General features: G+C 45.7%; 1 pseudogene; it reads right to left on the bottom strand.

The window, feature by feature from the left end:
• Nucleotides 1–877: 877 nt before the first annotated feature.
• On the bottom strand, nt 878–2588 carry LOC134729174 (putative GED domain-containing protein DNM1P34; annotated as a pseudogene).
• Nucleotides 2589–17945: the final 15357 nt, after the last annotated feature.

The following is a 17945-nucleotide window of genomic DNA, read 5'->3' as shown; positions in this document are numbered from 1 at the left end:
GGGCGTGGGGCTCTCAGGATGGGATGGACTTGCGTGACCCGATCGGCTGGCAGTTGGAGAGAAAGCAGAGAGAAAAGAGGAGAGACAAAAGGGAGCAGAGAGCTGGTGAGGCAAGTGCAGAGCACAGGTGTGCCACAGCAGCTGTGGGAGGGCCAGGGAGGGGAGGGCGCAGGTGCGGCTGTGGCAAGGTTCCTGGAAAAGAGGGGCTGGAAGGGAAAGGGGAGGAAGATGGAGGGAGGAGCCGGAGCTTCACAGGTAGTGCCTGGGGACTGTGGCGGCCCTCCCCACCCCACACGTGCTGGCCTCTTCCATTGCACCCAGGCAGTGTACCCACAGGTCAGACCAACGCTCGGCCCCTTTGGGCTTCCCTCTTCTCTGGTCACCAGCCAACTTGTCTTCCAAGTCGTCTTCCAACCTGTCTTCCAACCAACTGGTCCAGGGCCACCTCTCACCTTGGGGAGCCCAATGTAACAGCCACCAGGCCTGACAGAAGGAACATTGCTCGAACAAGGATGATGAAGCTAAATGGGATGGATGGTTGGAGTGATCGCCAGAGCCCCCTCTGGGTGGTCAGGAAGCTCAGGACCCTCTGAAGGGACCCTGGGGGAGGCAGGGTGGGCAGGCAGCCGGATGCCACTGGCTATAAACTTACAAGTCTAAGAGGGGAGCCTCAGCTTGTTGGAGATTGCAGGTCCCATAGGTGAGGCTGGGTCCTTCCTCCCAGGGAAAGAAGAGGGAGACCATGGCAAGGGAGGTGGGTGGGCTTGCTGAGCAGAGCTCAGCTGGGCCAGCAGGCACTGTGCTCCCCTCGGCTGAATAGCAGGGCCAACCTCTAGGAGCAACAAGCCAAGGTGCGTGAGCCTGCTGGCTGGTGGTAGTGCTTCAGCGGGGCCCAGGGACCCTGCCTTCAGTCACATGCTAGCAGCTATGATGGTACCTGGGAGGGAGGGAAGGGGGCTGTGTGCCCCTACCTGACCTGTGAGGTGTGTTTTGGGTTGACCGTGTGTATGGGACTCTCGAGGTTTTATCCTAGATCACCACTGTTTTGCCGACAGATAGAGGAGGTGGGACCCTATCACCCCTGCTCTGCAGTGGATTTGGCTCTCAGCACTCCAAGGCATCCAGGCTGGGAGCTGGATGCCCCACCCTGGCAGCATGGCTCAGACAGCACAAAAGGCATGGCATTCCCAGGATGACATTCCTGGGCCTCTGGCCACCTCAGAGTACAGCCCCACACACAACCCCCTCCAAGCTCTCAGCCCTTACACCATAAACCACGAGCTCCCTGACGGTTCCAGAGACCACCCACATCTGCCAGTTTGGGCACGGAGCCTGTTCCAAGAGCCCCCAGGCTCAGCCATGGGGGCTGGGGAGATTTGGGGCCATGGGGGCCAGCCCTGGTACCTGCGTCTGGCAAGGACGCTCTGCACCTGCAGCCAGGAGTTGTCCACGGGCCCCCACGTGCGTGCTGATGGTGGTTGTGTTGATGTCACTGATGATGCTGAGCACGTCCTTCAGCACGTGGTACATGCGCAGCATCTCATCTCGCCACTGTGCCTGCTCTGCCGACTCCTCCATCAGCGTGTTCTGGTTCCCATGCAAGTACAGGTTGGACGGCAACTCTGATCATATGAACTCCTTGGTCTGAGAGGGGGCAAAGAGGGAAGGAGGTTGGGACCTGATGCATGTGCTGGCCTGATGCCTGTGCTGGGACAGTGTGCTGGACTTGGAGCCCTGAGTATGGCTTTGCACGCGCGGCTTCTACACCGCTTAGACTCAAAGATCTGCCGCCCCACTGCCCTTTTCTCACTCAGATAGGGACACTGAGGTCCAGAGGAAAAGTCACCTGTCCAAGGTCACAGATCTGGGAGGGGACCCAGGACCTATCACGCCACCAGGACACCTGTCTACTCAGTTTTTTTAAATAAAATTTTTGGAGAGAGGATCTCGCTGTGTTGCTAGGCTGGAGTACAGTGTGTGAGATCACCGCTCACTGCAGCCTCAACCTCTTGGGCTCAAAGTGACCCTCAAATGTCAGCCTGTCGAGTAGCTAGGACTATAGGCACGTGCCATCACCAAGCCCAGCTATTTTTAAAATATTTGTGTAGAGATCAGGTCTCACTATGTTGCCAAGGCTGGTCTCGAACTCCTGGGCTCAAGCTATCCTCCTGCCTTGGCCACCCAAAGTGCTGGGATTACAGGCATGGGCCACTGTCCTCAGTACCACGTTATATTTCTATGAGACAGATCTGGTCTGGACCGTGCCTCCCTCCCTGGACCTGGTCCCATAGGGCTGGCCAGCATCTCCCCCTGGCCAACATGGCCAACCTGCATCCCCAATGCCACAGGAGCCCCCTGCTCCCATGAGGCGGTGCATGCCTGTTGTTGATCACGACGTGCATGATGGTCTTGGGCGTGACACCAACCATGAGGTCCCACACGGTCTTGTTGACGATGGCCGCGTAGGAGTCCACCAGGTTCTGCGTGGTTTCCATTTGCTGCTCCAGCTGTGGGTCCCTGGAGTGCATGAAGCTGTCAGAGCCATTCTCCTCGGCCTTGCTGTCCTGTCATGGAGAACACAAGGGCATCAGGGTGGCCAGTCCATGCAGCCAGGCTCCAGGAATCCCTAGGATCTCAGCCCCTCCAAGGTGTACCTGGAACATTGAGGCACAGAGAAAAGCAACTGGCCTGAATACGCACCCAGCTCCCCACATGGCTCTAGACGGTTTCAGGCCTCTGCCTCTCAGGACCCCAGACTCCCCTGATTCAGTCTCGTCTAAGTTCTGACTCTAGTGCCCAGAATTTGCCTCAAGTTACCAATCCAGAAATTGGAAAAGAACATCTCCAGCTCCCTTGCTTGGAGACCTGGCCAGAGCTTGTGCCAGGCTGCAGACGCCTGGCAGGAGGCAAGAAAAGGGCATACTCACTTTCCCCTTGTCCTGGGAGGCCCATGCACCAACACTGCCACCGCCGCCGCCACCAGGGAACATGGCAAAGGAGACACACACAGAGAGGAAAACGGGAAGCGTTGAGTGAACCTGGGACACTGCACCCCAACTTTAATGTGTTGTGGAATTCAGTTAGCTCATATTTTGTTGAGGATTTTTGCATCAATATTCATCAGTGATATTGGCCTGTAGTTTTCTTTTTTGGATGTATCTTTGGTTTTGGTATCAGGGTGATACTAGCCTTGTAGAAAGAGTTTGGAAGTATTCCCTCCTTCTCTGTTTTTGGAATCGTTTGGGTAAGGTGGGTATTAGTTCTTCTTTACATGTTTGCTAGAATTCAGCAGTGAATCATCAGGTCCCAGGCTTTTCTTTGCTGGGAGATTTTTACTACCACTTTCATCCCATTATTTGTTATTGGTCTGTTCAAGTTTTGGCTTTCATCAAGGTTCAATCTGGGTAGTTTGGTTGTGTCTGGAAATTTATCCATTTTTAATAGGTTTTCCTATTTCTTTGCCTATAGTTGCTGATAATAGCCACTAGTGATCCTTTGAGGTTTGGTTTGTTTGTGTGTTTTTTGAGGTGGAGTCTCGCTCTGTCTCCCAGGCTGGAGTGCAGTGGCGTGATCTTGGCTCACTGCAAGCTCTGCCTCCGGGGTTCACGCCATTCTCCTGCCTCAGCCTCCTGAGTAGCTGGGACTATAAGCATCTGCCACCACGCCCGGTTAATTTTTGTTGTTTTTAGTAGAGACGGGATTTCACTGTGTTAGCCAGGATGGTCTCGATCTCCTGCCCTCATAATCCACCTGTCTCAGCCTCCCAAAGTGCTGCGATTACAGGCGTGAGCCACCGCGCCTGGCCTGAGTTTCTGTAGTATCAGTTGTCATGTTTCCTTTTGTTTGTCAAGGTTGTGTGTCTTTTCAAAAACCCAACTTTTAAAAAAATTATTTTATATTACTTTATTTTATTTTATTTTGTTTGCAGACAGAGTCTTGCTCTGTCACCCAGGCTGGAGTGCAGTCGTGCAATCTCAGCTCACTGCAACCTCTGCCTCCCAGGTTCAAAGGATTCTCCTACCTCAGCCTCCTGAGTAGCTGGAATTACAGGCATGCTACACCATGCCCGGCTAAGTTTTGTATTTTTAGTAGAGACATCATTTCACCATGTTAATCAGGCTGGTCTTCAACTCCTGACCTCCTGAACTGCCCATCTCGGCCCCGCAAAGTGCTGGGATTATGGGTGCGAGACATCGCACCCGGCCCACAGTTTGTTGTTAAATTTTACTTATTTCCTTTTTTTTTTTTTTCTTTAGAGACGGTCTCATTCTGTTGCCCAGGCTGGAGTGCAGTGGTGCAACCATGGCTCACTGTTACCTTGAACACCTAAACTCAAGAGATCCTCCCACCTCAGCCTCATGAGTAGCTAGGAGCCTGCACCACCACACCCGGCTAATTTTTCTAGTTTCTGTAGAGACAGGGTTTTGCTGTGTTGTCCAGGCTGGTCTTGCATTCCTGGCCTCAAGCAATCCTCCTGCCTCAGCCTCCCAAAGTGCTCAGATTACAGGCATGAGCCACCATGCCCGGCCTATATATACATTTCCTTTTCCAAGTTATATAAAGTATGCTGTATGCATCCTTCTGGAATTTGTTTTTTTCCCTTAATAGTATATTGTTCAGATTCTTATTGTTGCTTATAGCTGGCTTTTATTCTTTTGACTGCTTGTGACATCACCAGAAGATAGAGATCCTGGAGATCTCTTAAGAACTGCTGTTGGGCCGGGCGCAGTGACTCACGCCTGTAATCCCAGCACTTTGGGAGGCCGAGGCGGGTGGATCACGAGGTCAGGAGGTCGAGACCATCCTGGCTAACACAGTGAAACCCCGTCTCTAATAAAAAAATAAGAAAAAATTAGCCACGCATGGCGGCGGGCACCTGTAGTCCCAGCTACTCGGGAGGTTGAGGCAAGAGAATGGGGTGAACCCAGGTGGCAGAGCTTGCAATGAGCCAAGATCGTGCCACTGCACTCTAGCCTGGGCGGACCCTGTCTCAAAAAAAAAAAAGGAACTGCTGCCTGCTGCTGGGAGCATACACTGGTATGACCACCTTGGAAAACAGTTTGGCTCCATCTCATAAGGTTGAATATTCACACTCCTCCCCGCCCAGCAACTCTACTCTACATCCAAGACAAATTCTTGCCTATATAAAACAGGGGATGTGGACGAGGCATGCAGCTCTGTTCAAAATAGCAAAAACTTATTGCCCATCAACTGGAGAGTAGCTGACCAAATTGTGCTTTTTCTTCCCTTTGATTTTCTGTAGTCTTACGATGCAAGTGGCTTTCCCATGGCTAGCTTGGGGAGGGGGATACTGTTGGCAATCGAGTCTGGGGTGGCAGTCCTGCTTAGCCCTAGGGCAATCGGTGCTGCCCAAAACAAGAGTAAACAGAACAAGTTACCCAGTCGAGCCAATGCCTTGGGTCCCTGGAGGTACAGACTTGTACCTGTAGGAAATAGGCATCGTACACATCAGTCTTTTCAAATGCTTTTGTCACCAGGCTGAGTCCAAAGGACATCCTCTCCCAAAACATTACAAAGTTTACTGGGGCTACCATTTATCGAGCATTTATCACGTGCCTGAGCATGTACTAGTGTACCAATTGCATGCATTATTTTATTTATTTATTTATTTATTTACTTATTCATTTCTTTGAGATAGGGTCTCTTTCTGTTGCCTGGGCTGGAGTGCAGTGGTGCGATCACGGCTCACTGCAGCCTCAAACTCCTGGGCTCAGTTGGTCTCACCTCAGCCTCCCGAGTAGCTGGGACTACAGGCATAAGCCACCAAGTCCAGCTAATTTTTAAATAAACATCTTTAAATAAACATTTTAAATAAATGAGGTTTGGCTTTGTTGCCCAGGCTAGTCTTGAACTCCCGGCTTCAAGCCAGCCTCCTCCTTCCGCCTTATTGTTGCATTTAATCTTCACCATCACCCTATAAGAGTGCCTGGGGGTAGGTGCTCCACACAGTAACAACGTAGCAACCTCCACTCATAGGTGACAGCGAGATTCAGTTTAGTCAAACAGCTTCTCAAAGGTCACACAGTTGGAGGGTGGCTGGGCCAAGATGAAGACCTAGGACTCTAAAGCTGGTGCACCAGTAAATGAGAAAAATCTCTGGGGGTTCAGGATAGCTTCCTCCCAAGAAATCTTTCTCCAAAGGTTCTAAAAACAATGACAGATCCATCTTTCATAAAGCAAACAAAACTAGCAGCCCCTTCATTTTGGGGGTGGGTGTTGGGGGAGGATAAAGGTTAGCTAAGCTCCAGGGCATCCCATTTTAATCCTACATATTTATAAGGCAACTGCCAGCACAGCACCCCAAACCTAAAGAACCCTGCACAGCTGTCTCTGTGGGGCATGGTGTGTCCATGGGTGTAAAGATTTTCCAGTGTGTGCTTACAGGCCAGTGGCATCATCCTCAGTCACAGGTTAAAGGGCAGCTAGGGCTGGCCTGCTGGGCACCACCGTGAGAATCTGCTGAGCTTTCCAACTAGTTTACCTGTAGTTTGCAGTGACAGACGCCCTGAAAAGAAGGGGTGTGGGTGGGAAGAGTTGTGATTTGAGGTCCCCTGATCCGGGCACGATCTCTTTTCCCAGTCTCAGGAATCAGGGGACTCCATCTGTAAACACAGGCTCAAGCTATGTCCCCCAGCACCCTCTTTCAACCAGGCGCTACCCTCTGCTTCTCTTCCATAGACAGCCCAGAGCTGCCAGCATTCCCTTAGGATCTGTGCCCTCAGGCCTGGCTTAATGTTTTCCTCTCCAAAGAGCCATCTGTAGGGCCAGAGCCCGGCAAAGCCTAACTCATTACGGGATGTCAGTTCCTTTGCCTGACTTTCAGTGATTCCTACCTTAACCTGGGGTTTTATGTTCCTCGTCTCAACGCTAACATTTCTCATTCCTCCACGAGTTGAATTGCTCACTCCAGCCAACTGAAGCATGCTTTTCTTGACAGTTAGCTTGAGGCACACGGTTGGTGCTTAAAAAAAAAAAAAAAGCATTATGTCAATTTCATTGATCAACAAAAGTGATGGCTCCACTGCAAAGTTGATAGTGCCTGGGCCTCTGAGTTCAAGAGCCCTCTAGACAAAGGGCTCTGAGCTGAAACGGGAGCATGCACACATATGCCTCCCTCTCGGTCTGATGAGATAATTTGGATACTTGGTTGTTATCCTTGAGCATTTTCCTGCCTCATTAGTGCACGTGTAGCCAACACAATAATAATCATAGCTAATAACGGCTAAGGCTGAGGACTTTCCTTAGCCAGGTAGTCGCTTTAAAAACTTGAAAGTTTTCACTAGACTCTCATTGAATCATTTCTCTTTTTCAGATCAAGAAACTGAGACTTACTATCACATTCGGGATGAAGTTAAAACAAAAAAAGAAACTGGGGCTTAAAGCTGTCAAGTATTTCACAGCCAGCAAGTGGCTACGTTGGAACTTGAACCCAGGCAGTCTAGCCCTGGGATCCAGTGTTGACTACGCAAAACTAAAGTGTACACGTTTTCAACTACAGTTTAAGTGGGTGACATATTTTTCACTATATTTTATGTAGGTGACTTTCAGTTTGGGGGTATTCTACTTACACAATCTATTGAGCTGGATATTAACTGAGAACAAAAAGAAACTAATGAACTCCGAAAAACAAAACATGGGCAACATGATGTCACCGCAAAAGACAAATCAGCACAGAGCCTTCTTGGGACTGTATTTTGCTGACCGTCCACGAACGAGTTAATCATCTGCCTGAACTCAGCAGTGCTCTGTTCCCTTGGGACACACACACACACACACACACACACACACACACACACACACACACGAGAGAGAGAGAGAGAGAGAGAGAGAGAGAGAGAGAGAGAGAGTGTGTGTTAGTGGCTGTGCCGCCCTGAGCTTCCAGTCGGCGAGTGTGAGGAAGGAACCAGATGGGTCGGGCAGAAAGGTGCTGGGTCAAGGGAGGAGGGGGCAGCCGGGAGCGCGCGCACGCTCTGGACTCGTGCACCCGCCGAAACTGGTGCGCGCAGGGCCCGCCTGGTTGAGGGGTGAGGGGTGAGGGTGACGGGGGCAGGGTAGGGGCAGCCCTTTCCCAGGCGGTAGTGGGGGCGGTGGTTATGTTGCCCTTTGAAGCTGCGGCTTGACAGGAGCCGCGCCTCCTGTGGGTGGAGTCGGTTACAAAGGGAGCAGCCCCCCAGGCCGCCACACAGCTCCCGCCAAGGCCTCCGTGCCCCTTGCCATTTTCCAGCCGCGCTCCCACAAGGGTCCAGGCGGCAGGCAGAGGCAGAGTCGCGAAAGCTCGGCTGGGCGGCCCCGCTGGGTAGTCGCGGCCGTGACAGCGGCTCCGGACAGGCTCCCCTTCCGCGCCCCTCCCGCCGTAGATGAGTGGAAGATGTCCGTGTCAGGGTTCAAGGCCAAAGTGAAGTTTCTGGGTCTATCTTCCACAAGAACCAGGAGCCGCAGCCCTCGCTCACGCTCCACTGCAACATGACTGTGAGGCGCCCGGCGGCGGCCTCGCGGGGCAGGGCGAGGGCAGAGAGGGGGCGCCCGGAGTCCCAGGACAAAGGGGAGCCTTCCCCAGAGAGGCCCCAGTTCCCCGCCCCTTTCTCCCACAACTGGCCCGGCCCCGGCCCGGGACTGCCGGAGGCTTGGGTGGGAGGAGAGGGAGGGCGCGTCTCTCCGACTCCTCGCGTGGCGTAGGCTTGGGGGCTGTTGGCCCCTCTAGGCCCCCGTCGCCGCGCCCCGAGGTGGGAGCCCGCGACTGCCGGAGCCTTCTTGGGACCCATGGTCGCCCTCAGTCGGCCAGCCTGCTCCGGAGACCGCGACAGGGCGGTGCAGGGCGGCTCCGGCGTTTTTTGAGCCCAGGCGGGGAAGGGGAAAGACCTTTAAGATTTTCGGTATTTTGGCTGGGCGCAGTGGCTCACGCCTGTAATCCCTTTGGGAGGCAGAGGCGGGCGGATCACCTGAGGTCAGGAGTTAGAGACCAGCCTGGCCAACATGGTGAAACTCCGTCTCTACTAAAATATACAAAACTTATCCAGGCGTGTTGGCAGGAGATTTAATCGCCGCTACTTGGGAGGCAGAGGCAGGAGAATCGTTTGAACCCGGGAGGCGGAGGTTGCAGTGAGCTGAGATCCAGCCGTTGCACTCAAACCTGGGGGATAAGAGGGAGACTTCTCTCAAAAAAAAAAAAAAAAAAAAAAATTCTTCTTTCTTTTGAGGGAGTCTCACTCTGTCACCCAGGCTGGAGTGCAGTGGCGCGATCTCGGCTCATTGCAGCCTATCTCTCTTGACAGTCCACTGGTTAAAGCGATTCTGCTGCCTCAGCCTCCCGAGTAGCTGTGATTACAGGCGCCCGCCACCACGCCTGGCTAACTTGTGTTTTTAGTAGAGACGGGGTTTCACCGTGTTGGCCAGGCTGGTCTCAAACTCCTGACCTCAAATGACCCACCTCTGCCTCCCAAAGTGCTGGGATTCCAGGTGTGAACCACCGCGCCAGGACCCAAGGCCCTTAAGTTTTAACGCCTCATTCTTCAGTCAGGTTTTCCTTGCTCCCGCGTGTTCAGCCAATTGGTTTCAAGTTTGTGTTGAAGGAGAAACTAACAATGAAAACGGAGTCGTTGATGGAAGAAAAGTTGGAATGCAGCCTCTGGTGCTGTTTGAGTGATCCCTCTCCCCAGGGGCTGGCTGCGCACTGCTGTGTTCTGGAAAGGCGCATTGTATGGTAGATGCCGCAGGTAAGAGTCCTGTACAGGTGCTCTGCCCGCTTTTCCTTTCAGGCTTCTGTATCAGCTGTTTTTCCCTTGTAGAATGTGTCCCTGACCTGTGCCCCTGACCTCCACCCCTTAACCCTACCCAATACATCTTTACATGTCTGACCATCAAGGCTCTTCTGGGTCATATTGAGTTCATGCTGATATTTTCCCTTCCTCCCCTCTTCAGTCCTTACTATTTTTGTTTTGGTCATGTTATGCTATATTCTGTAGGCCTTTAAGAAATTCTTTTATGGTGGCAGGGGAGAATATTTTGTAATTATGCTTTGTGCTTTTTCTCTTCCACTCAATAAGTGCTTGGTAAATATTTGTTTTATTGAGTATATGACCCTATTCTAGCTATATTGTGCTTGAACAAAAATCTTAACTGCCCTGTAAGTTAACTGCTAAGAATTTGTCAAAAGTGCAGAGATGACATCCAGAACTTGTCATGGATAGTGCAAAAGGTCTCTAAGGGCTTGATGGAGGTCTGTAAATTGACTTCATGTGAAAGAGTGTAAGAAGCGAAAATGTGAAGCATGACTGGAGAGCTGGAGAGATAAAGCAAGGGTCTCTTTCTCCAGATCCTTTGTAACAGTGTTATGTGACCTCTTCTTGAAGATCATTCTGAAAGATAATGCCAACTTGGAACCTAAGAAATCACCCAGTGGGTTTCTGCATGTTAGGTGCTTCAAATCCTCATCAGCACCTTTGTTTTCTCTGCCTCTGTTTGCTTACAACGATGTTCTCAGTAGCTGTAATTGCTGTCTTTGAATACTTTGAATAGCATTTTTTTTTAGATCACAGGGGTATATGTGCATTTTTATTTCACGAAGTGTTAGAATTTTTACTCTGCTTTTGTGGGCTCTGCGTTAGCTACTTGGTTGTTTAGTTGTAAAATGATTAGCAGGGAAAACTGTGTGTGTGTCTGTGTCTGTGTGTGTGTGTGTGTGTGTGTGTGTGTGTATTTTAAGGTTCTCTTGTTGTCAGAGCACTTAGAATTTTATTTTATATGGTAATTCTGTCAGTTTACTTTATTCTCCAGCCCACATTTATTGAACAGCAAAGTATGAAAGTAATGTGTCCCATAACCAGCCTTCAGAGGAATTACAACTGCTGTATGTCTGAACTTCGAATTACAACTGCTGTATGTCTGAACTTCGAATTACAACTGCTGTATGTCTGAACTTTATTTTCTTTTCCTTTTTTTTTTTTTTTTTTTTTTTTTTTTGAGTTGGAGTCTCACTCTGTCACCCAGGCTGGAGTGCAGTGGTGTGATCTCGTCACACTGCAACCTCCGCCACTCCGGTTCAAGTGATTCTCCTGCCTCAGCCTCCTGAGTAGCTGGGATTATAGACACCTGCCACACCACCCGGCTAATTTTTGCAGTTTTAGTAGAAACAGGTTTCACCATCTTGGCCAGGCTGATCTCGAACTCCTGACCTCGTGATCCACCTGCCTCAGCCTCCTAAAGTGCTGGGATTACAGGCATGAGCCACCATGCCTGGCTGAACGTTCAAGAAAAAGTTTGTGCATCAATTTTTTAAAAATTGTGATGTCAAAAGATAGCTGTGTCCTACATTTGGAAAGATGCAAAAACTGAACATTCTGGCAGGTAGTTTTGCTTGCTGGTGCTTGAGATAGAGCCATACATTGATCTCAGTGGATTTATGGAGAAAAATAGATAGAGAAAGTTATCTCTAAATAAGACAAAAAAAAATCCTTTTCTTAAGCAGTGACAGGTAAAGAGGTTGTCTTGGTTAACCTTGAAATGTGTTGCCCTTGATTAAGACAGTTTTATGGTGGGGATGGTAGTGGTGATAAACTCGTTTGAAATTTGTCCACTTATAGTAACCTTTGTGGTAGCTGTCACAGACAACTTCATCCTCACAGGCCTTAAAATTACTATAAAATTAATAGAATAGAGGAGAAACAAAGGACCTGAATAATTAGATGCTTAGATAATGGTAATGTGTTTTCATAACCGGTGAAAAAGAGCAGTGTTAGAAGCCTTTAAACATTCTATGTAAGGAACACTGCCTGAATTTATATTGCAATTTTTGAGCACCATTCATTGTTTAAAAACTGGTATATTGTAGGTCATATTTTAAAGACAAATAGAAAACTTTTTTCCAGATGGATATAAAGCTTAACCTTAACAAAATTACAAAATTTAAAGCATATGATTGAAAAATATTAATGCATAGGTTTAAATATTGGTCGTCATTTTAGATGTCTTTCAAAATAGATTGTCTCTTAAACTGAACAAACTTTGAACATGTTGTAGCATTTGTGCTGAAGGTTAAGTTTCCTGAGGTGGTGGATATTTTATAATATGGATAACAAAGCCTTATTTTAAGAAATTTAGAAAATTTTTAGGCAAAACTAGAAAATGTTACCGATAATTCTCCCACTCAGAAGGTACCACTATCAGAATTTTGTATTTTTCCAGTCATCTGCTCATCTCTTTTCTCCTGTGCTTGTATATGTTCCCTCTCCCTTGAAAAATCAGATTTTTTTGTAATCTGCTTTTTCACTCAACAATATTGTAGATCCACATCATAACTTACTCCTCTACAGTGGCTTCAGTTATTGTGTGTTTTCTGTTGGATGACTATACCATCTAGTCCATCATGTTTCCTGGTACTAAATACATAGGGGTGTGTGTGTGTGTGTATTTTTTTCTACCTTAACTAATGCTTTAGACATCATTAGGTAGAGCTAAATCCTTGAAACCTTCCAAGTGGTGGCTTTCAGTTCTCATTGCTGAATTGGTTTCTAGAGATGGAACAAATTATATTGTATGGAAACTTTTTTTTTTTTTTGAGATGAAGTCTTGCTCTTGTCACTCAGGCTGGAGTGCAATGGCATGATCTTGGCTCACTGCAACCTCTGCCTCCTGGGTTCAAGCAATTCTCCTGCCTCAGCCTCCCAAGTAGCTGGGATTACACGTGCCTGCCACCATGCCTGGCTAATTTTTGTATTTTTAGTAGAGACGGGGTTTCACCATGTTGGCCAGGCTGGTCTCAAACTCCTGACGTCAGGTGATCCACCCGCCTCGGCCTCCCAAAGTGCTGGGATTACAGGCATGAGCCACCATGCCTGGCCATTTTTTCTTCTAGGTACCAGCTTTTATTTATCAGTTTGGTAAAAATGTTAGAAAGTGTGCAATAAAATGGGCATTCTCACAGTTGTGGCACAAAGTAGAATTATCTTTGACATTCTAGGAAGCAGTTTGGCTTTGTAGAAACTTGCCTAACCTCTCCCCTTTGAGGCAAGATGAATTCTGACTATCCCAAGGTGGCCAACCTTGTCCCTGTGATTCCAGATCTCCCAGAAAAAGAGGTCTAGTCTCAGAGAAAACCCAGATTTTCTTGGCTTAGCCCACCTTGACAGCTAATCACTGGAAATGGGGCGGGCTGGTAGAGTCCTTTGGTCAGATTTTGTGTCAAGACAGGGAGGTGGAAAGATGGGAGGGAGGTAGCAAAACTGGCCTGAATGGAACTCTGTAAGTTAAAATGGCAAAGGGATGTTCCTTCCAAGGAAGAAATTCTAGGGAAGGCAGGAAAGTGGAGGGGAAGGCAGCAGTTCTCAAAGTTTTGGAATCAGGACTCCTTTACATTCTTAAAAATATATTGAGGGCCCAAGGAGCTTTGGTTTATGTAGGTTATATCTACTGGTATTTATCATTAGAAATTAAATCAGAAATATTTAAACTATTCTTTAAAAGCTCACCACGTATTGTTATAAATGTTTTTATGAAAAATTTTCTAAACCCAAAGTAGCACAATCTTATATTTTTTGCAAATTTCCTTGATGTCTGGTATGTCATTTTCATCTGCATTCAATTTATTGTGTGATATTTCCTTGAAGAAATGTGAACAATGTCCAATCTCATACAGATAGCCATTTTAGATCATTGTGGATATTTATATATTTATATATATATATATAAATTTTCTTTTTTGAGATGGGGTCTTGCTCTGTCGCCCAGACTGGAATGCAGTGGTGTGATCACAGCTCACTGCAGCCTCAGTCTCTGGGGACTTAGGTGATCCTCCCACCTCAGCCTCCAGAGTAGTTGGGACTACAGGTGTGTATCACCACACCTGGCTAATTTTTTGTTTTTTTTTTTTTTTTGTAGGGACAGGATTTTGCCATGTTGCCTAGGCTTCTTTTTTGATACTCCATCAAAACTTGGTTTTTCTTGAACTTTGGATCTTTTACCCTTGCATGATATTATAACATCATGCATTGATCATTTAGAAAATAATGGTTCACCGAGATCTTCTACATGTTGATACATTTGATTATACAGTATCAAAATACATTCATCAATATCACTATCAATCTCAGCAGAATACTTTTGGAAAGCAATGGTGGATATATTTTCTAAAATTCTAATTTTTTATTCAGAAGCTTTACTTTTATTATTAGCAGTTTTATTATTGAATTTTATTATGGCCTGTCTGTTGTTTTTCTTGAAATGACAGAACCTCATTTTTTGAGAAAATGTCTCCCAAAAACCCCAGTTGAAATAACATTGTTTGTCAGTACTCCTTTCAAGTAAAAATGATATTCCATTAAAGTGGTTAATTCACTTCAAGACTTAGTCACATGAGGGTTTTTTCTCAGGCAGTCTGTAGGAATGCTCATGTGTGCTTCCAATTTCATCACTTGAAATATTAAGAAGACATATTCAAGGATTAAGATGTAGTAAAATTTTCACTGCTTCATCATAGACATTCTTTTTATTTTTGAGACGGGACCTTGTTCTGTCACCCAGGCCAGAGTGCAGTAGCATGATCACAGCTCACTGTAGCCTCAACCTTCTGGGCTCAATCCTCCTGTCTCAGCCTTCCAAGTAGCAGGGACTACAGGCATGCAACCACCATGTCCAGCTAAATTTTGTATTTTTTGTAGAGATGGGGTTTAACCATGTTGGCCAGGCTGGTCTCAAATTCCTGACCTCTGGTGATCCTCCCACCTCAGCCTCCCAAAGTGCTGGGATTACAGGCGTGAGACACTGCCCAACCTGCCCTTCTTTTTCAAACCTTTCCTGTGCATAGTGAAGAATACCATGATTACTAGTAGTTTGGTGTTACTGCCTTTATTTGTGCTAAACTGCCAGCATTTTTACCCACTATTGTATTTGCACCCTTACACCAAATGTCACCATGTTAGTATTCCTGTTAAAATAGTTTGGACCTGGGTGTCTGAGGGCCCCACTGTGGGAACCATTGAAATAGGTACTTAAACTTACTATATATCATATCTTTTCATCTACAAGATTTTTTAAATAATAATTTCATTTAATTTTTTCTGTAATTTTTTAAAGATGGTTTTGAGGAGTTTCAGTTCAAAGCAACACATATTTTATTTTGCTTAAGCTGAAGTTTACTAGACAAATACTGACCTAATAGAATGAGGACCTAAATCTAGTTGCAGTTTCTCTAGGAAAAAAAAAACAAAAACCCAAAAGTAAAAATGTAAAAATGGTCCATATGGTGTAGTCCCAATGTATGCTGAAGAATTTGAAGAGGAAAATGCAATACTCAGTAAGTGCTGTTCTTTATGAATAGGATTAATTCTGAACAGTTTCTTTTAGCCTGTAAAGAGATTTGGGACACAGTAAGAGAGGAATGAGAATATAGTAAAATAAACCATTATTGAAGAGATATACTGTTAATGATGTCCTCTTTCAATACAATTTGTTTGTTTCTTTTTTCTTTTCTTCTTCTTCTTGTTTTTTTTTTTTTTTTTTTGGACACAGAGTCTTGCTCTGTCACCAGGCTGGAGTGCAGTGGCACAATCTCAGCTCACTGCAACCTCCACCTCCCTGGTTCAAGCAATTCCCCTGCATCAGCCTCCTGAGTAGCTGAGACTACAGGCCTGTGCCACCATGCCCGGCTAATTTTTTCGTATTTTAGTAGAGACAGGGTTTCACCGTGTTGGCCAGGATGGTCTCAATCTCCTGACCTCATGATCCACCCACCTCAGCCTCCCAAAGTGCTGAGATTACAGGCGTGAGCCACCATTCCTGGCTAATTTGTTTTTCTTAAAAGAACCTTCAGTAAATATTTGGTTTCTGTGGCCTCAGCTATAATTCAGATTATAGTTTTCAAAGCAGTGTTTCCTAAAGTTGTTTGTGCGAAATTGTTTTCCATGACTTGAACCTAGTTGTTCTGAAGCTAATATAATAATGGCTTTTCCCCAATTCATAACAGAAAACAGTACAAAGTAACAGACTATTAGATGGGGGATGGAAGAAGGACAAGGGTTGAAAAAGTAACTATTGCATTCTATACTCACCATCTGATTAATGGATACATTTGTACTCCAAACCTAAACATCAAGTAGTATCCCATATAACAAATCTGCATATGTACCCACTAAATCTAAAATAGATGTTGAAAAAAAAGTTTTTCCATATCAGCAATAATTGAATTGAAGGTGTAAAACTGTAATAAAAATTGAGACACTACAAAGTATCTTGTAGTTAAGCTACAAAAAAAAATCCTAAAACCATCTATATAGAAAATTTTAGGAATTGATCTTAAAGGAAATCCAAATAAGTGGAGAATTATCATGTTAATGGATGTGATAATATTAAATTACATTATTTTTCCAATAAATCTAATATGGTCATTGATTTTAAAATGTGCGTAGAATATTAATTTTTAATAAATAACTTGATTAATTTTTTAAAATGCGGAGGGTTGGACTTGCCTTATCAGACGTTGGAACTTATTACAAATATATGGGGAAAAATGCAGTAACTGGTGAATTTTTCGTTTCCATTAAGAAATACTGGATCTGGCCTTGTGCGGTGGCTCATGCCTGAAATCCAGCACTTTGGTAGGCTGAGGAGGGCAGATCATCTGGGGTCAGGAGTTCAAGACCAGCCCTACCAACATGGTGAAACCCCCTCTCTACTAAAAAAAAAAATTAGCCAGGTGTGGTGGCAGGTGCCTGTAATCCTAGCTACTCAGGAGGCTGAGACAGAGAGAATCCCTTGAACCTGGGAGGTGGAGGTTGCAGTGAGATTGCACCACTGCCCTCCAGCATGGGCGACAGAGCAAGACTATGTCTCAAAAAAAAAAAAATGCTGGATCTCACTGGCAATGGAAAGGGAAAGGAAAGTTACTGATGGCAACATATTACTAATGATAAATAAGCACATGAAAAGATACTCAATATCATATGTCATTAGAAAATTGCAAACCAAAACAATGAGATGCTACTACATAGCTCTTATAATGGCCAAAATCCAAAATAGCAACACAACTGAGTGCTGGTAAGAACAATGAGCAGAAATAACTTATTCATTGCTAGTTGGGATGCAAAATGGTACATCCACTTTGGAAGACAGCTTAGCAGTTTCTTATGACACTAAGCACACTCTTAGCCTATGATTCCATAATTGTGCTCATTGGTATTTGCCAAATGAGTTGAAAACTTATGCCCACACAAAACATGCACACAAATGTTTATACCAGTGTTATTCATAATTACCAAAACAGAAACAACCAAAGGACCTTTCAATAGGCAAATGGACTAACACTGTACGGTGTAGCCATACAATGGAATATTAATCAGTTCTATATAAAAAAAAGAGCTATCAAGCCACAAAAAGTCATGGAAGAACTTTAAATGCATATTACTGAGTGAAAGAAGCCAATATGAAAGCCTACACACTATGTGGTTGCAAGTATATGACATTTTGAAAAAGGCAAAACTGTGGAGACAGTAAAAAGATCAGTCATTTCCAGGGGTTCCTGGGGAGGAAAGAAAGGAGGAATAACTAGGTAGAGCACAGGGGATTTTTAGGGCAGTGAAACTATAATCCTGTGTAACATTGTCATGGTGGGTACATCTCTGTTAAAATCCATAAAATGGACACCACAAAGAGTGAACCCTAATATAATTATGAACTTTAGATAAAAATAATTTATCAACATTTTCTCATCACTTGTAACAAATGTAACACACTAATGTTAAAAATACCACAAGATGTTAAAAATAGGAGAAATGGGGGTGGAGTGAGAGAGTCTACAGACAGGCACTTTAACTTTCACTAATTTTTGCCTCTAAACATAAAACAGCTCAAAAAGTAATGTCTATTAATTTATATATATATATAAAATATATATGTGGTTACTACAATGTCTTTTTGAAATTAATACACAGTGAGAG

Source organism: Pan paniscus, chromosome 16, assembly GCF_029289425.2.
Source record: "Pan paniscus chromosome 16, NHGRI_mPanPan1-v2.0_pri, whole genome shotgun sequence".
Taxonomy (NCBI): Eukaryota; Metazoa; Chordata; class Mammalia; order Primates; family Hominidae; genus Pan; species Pan paniscus.
This window is presented reverse-complemented; position numbering and strand designations above follow the sequence as displayed.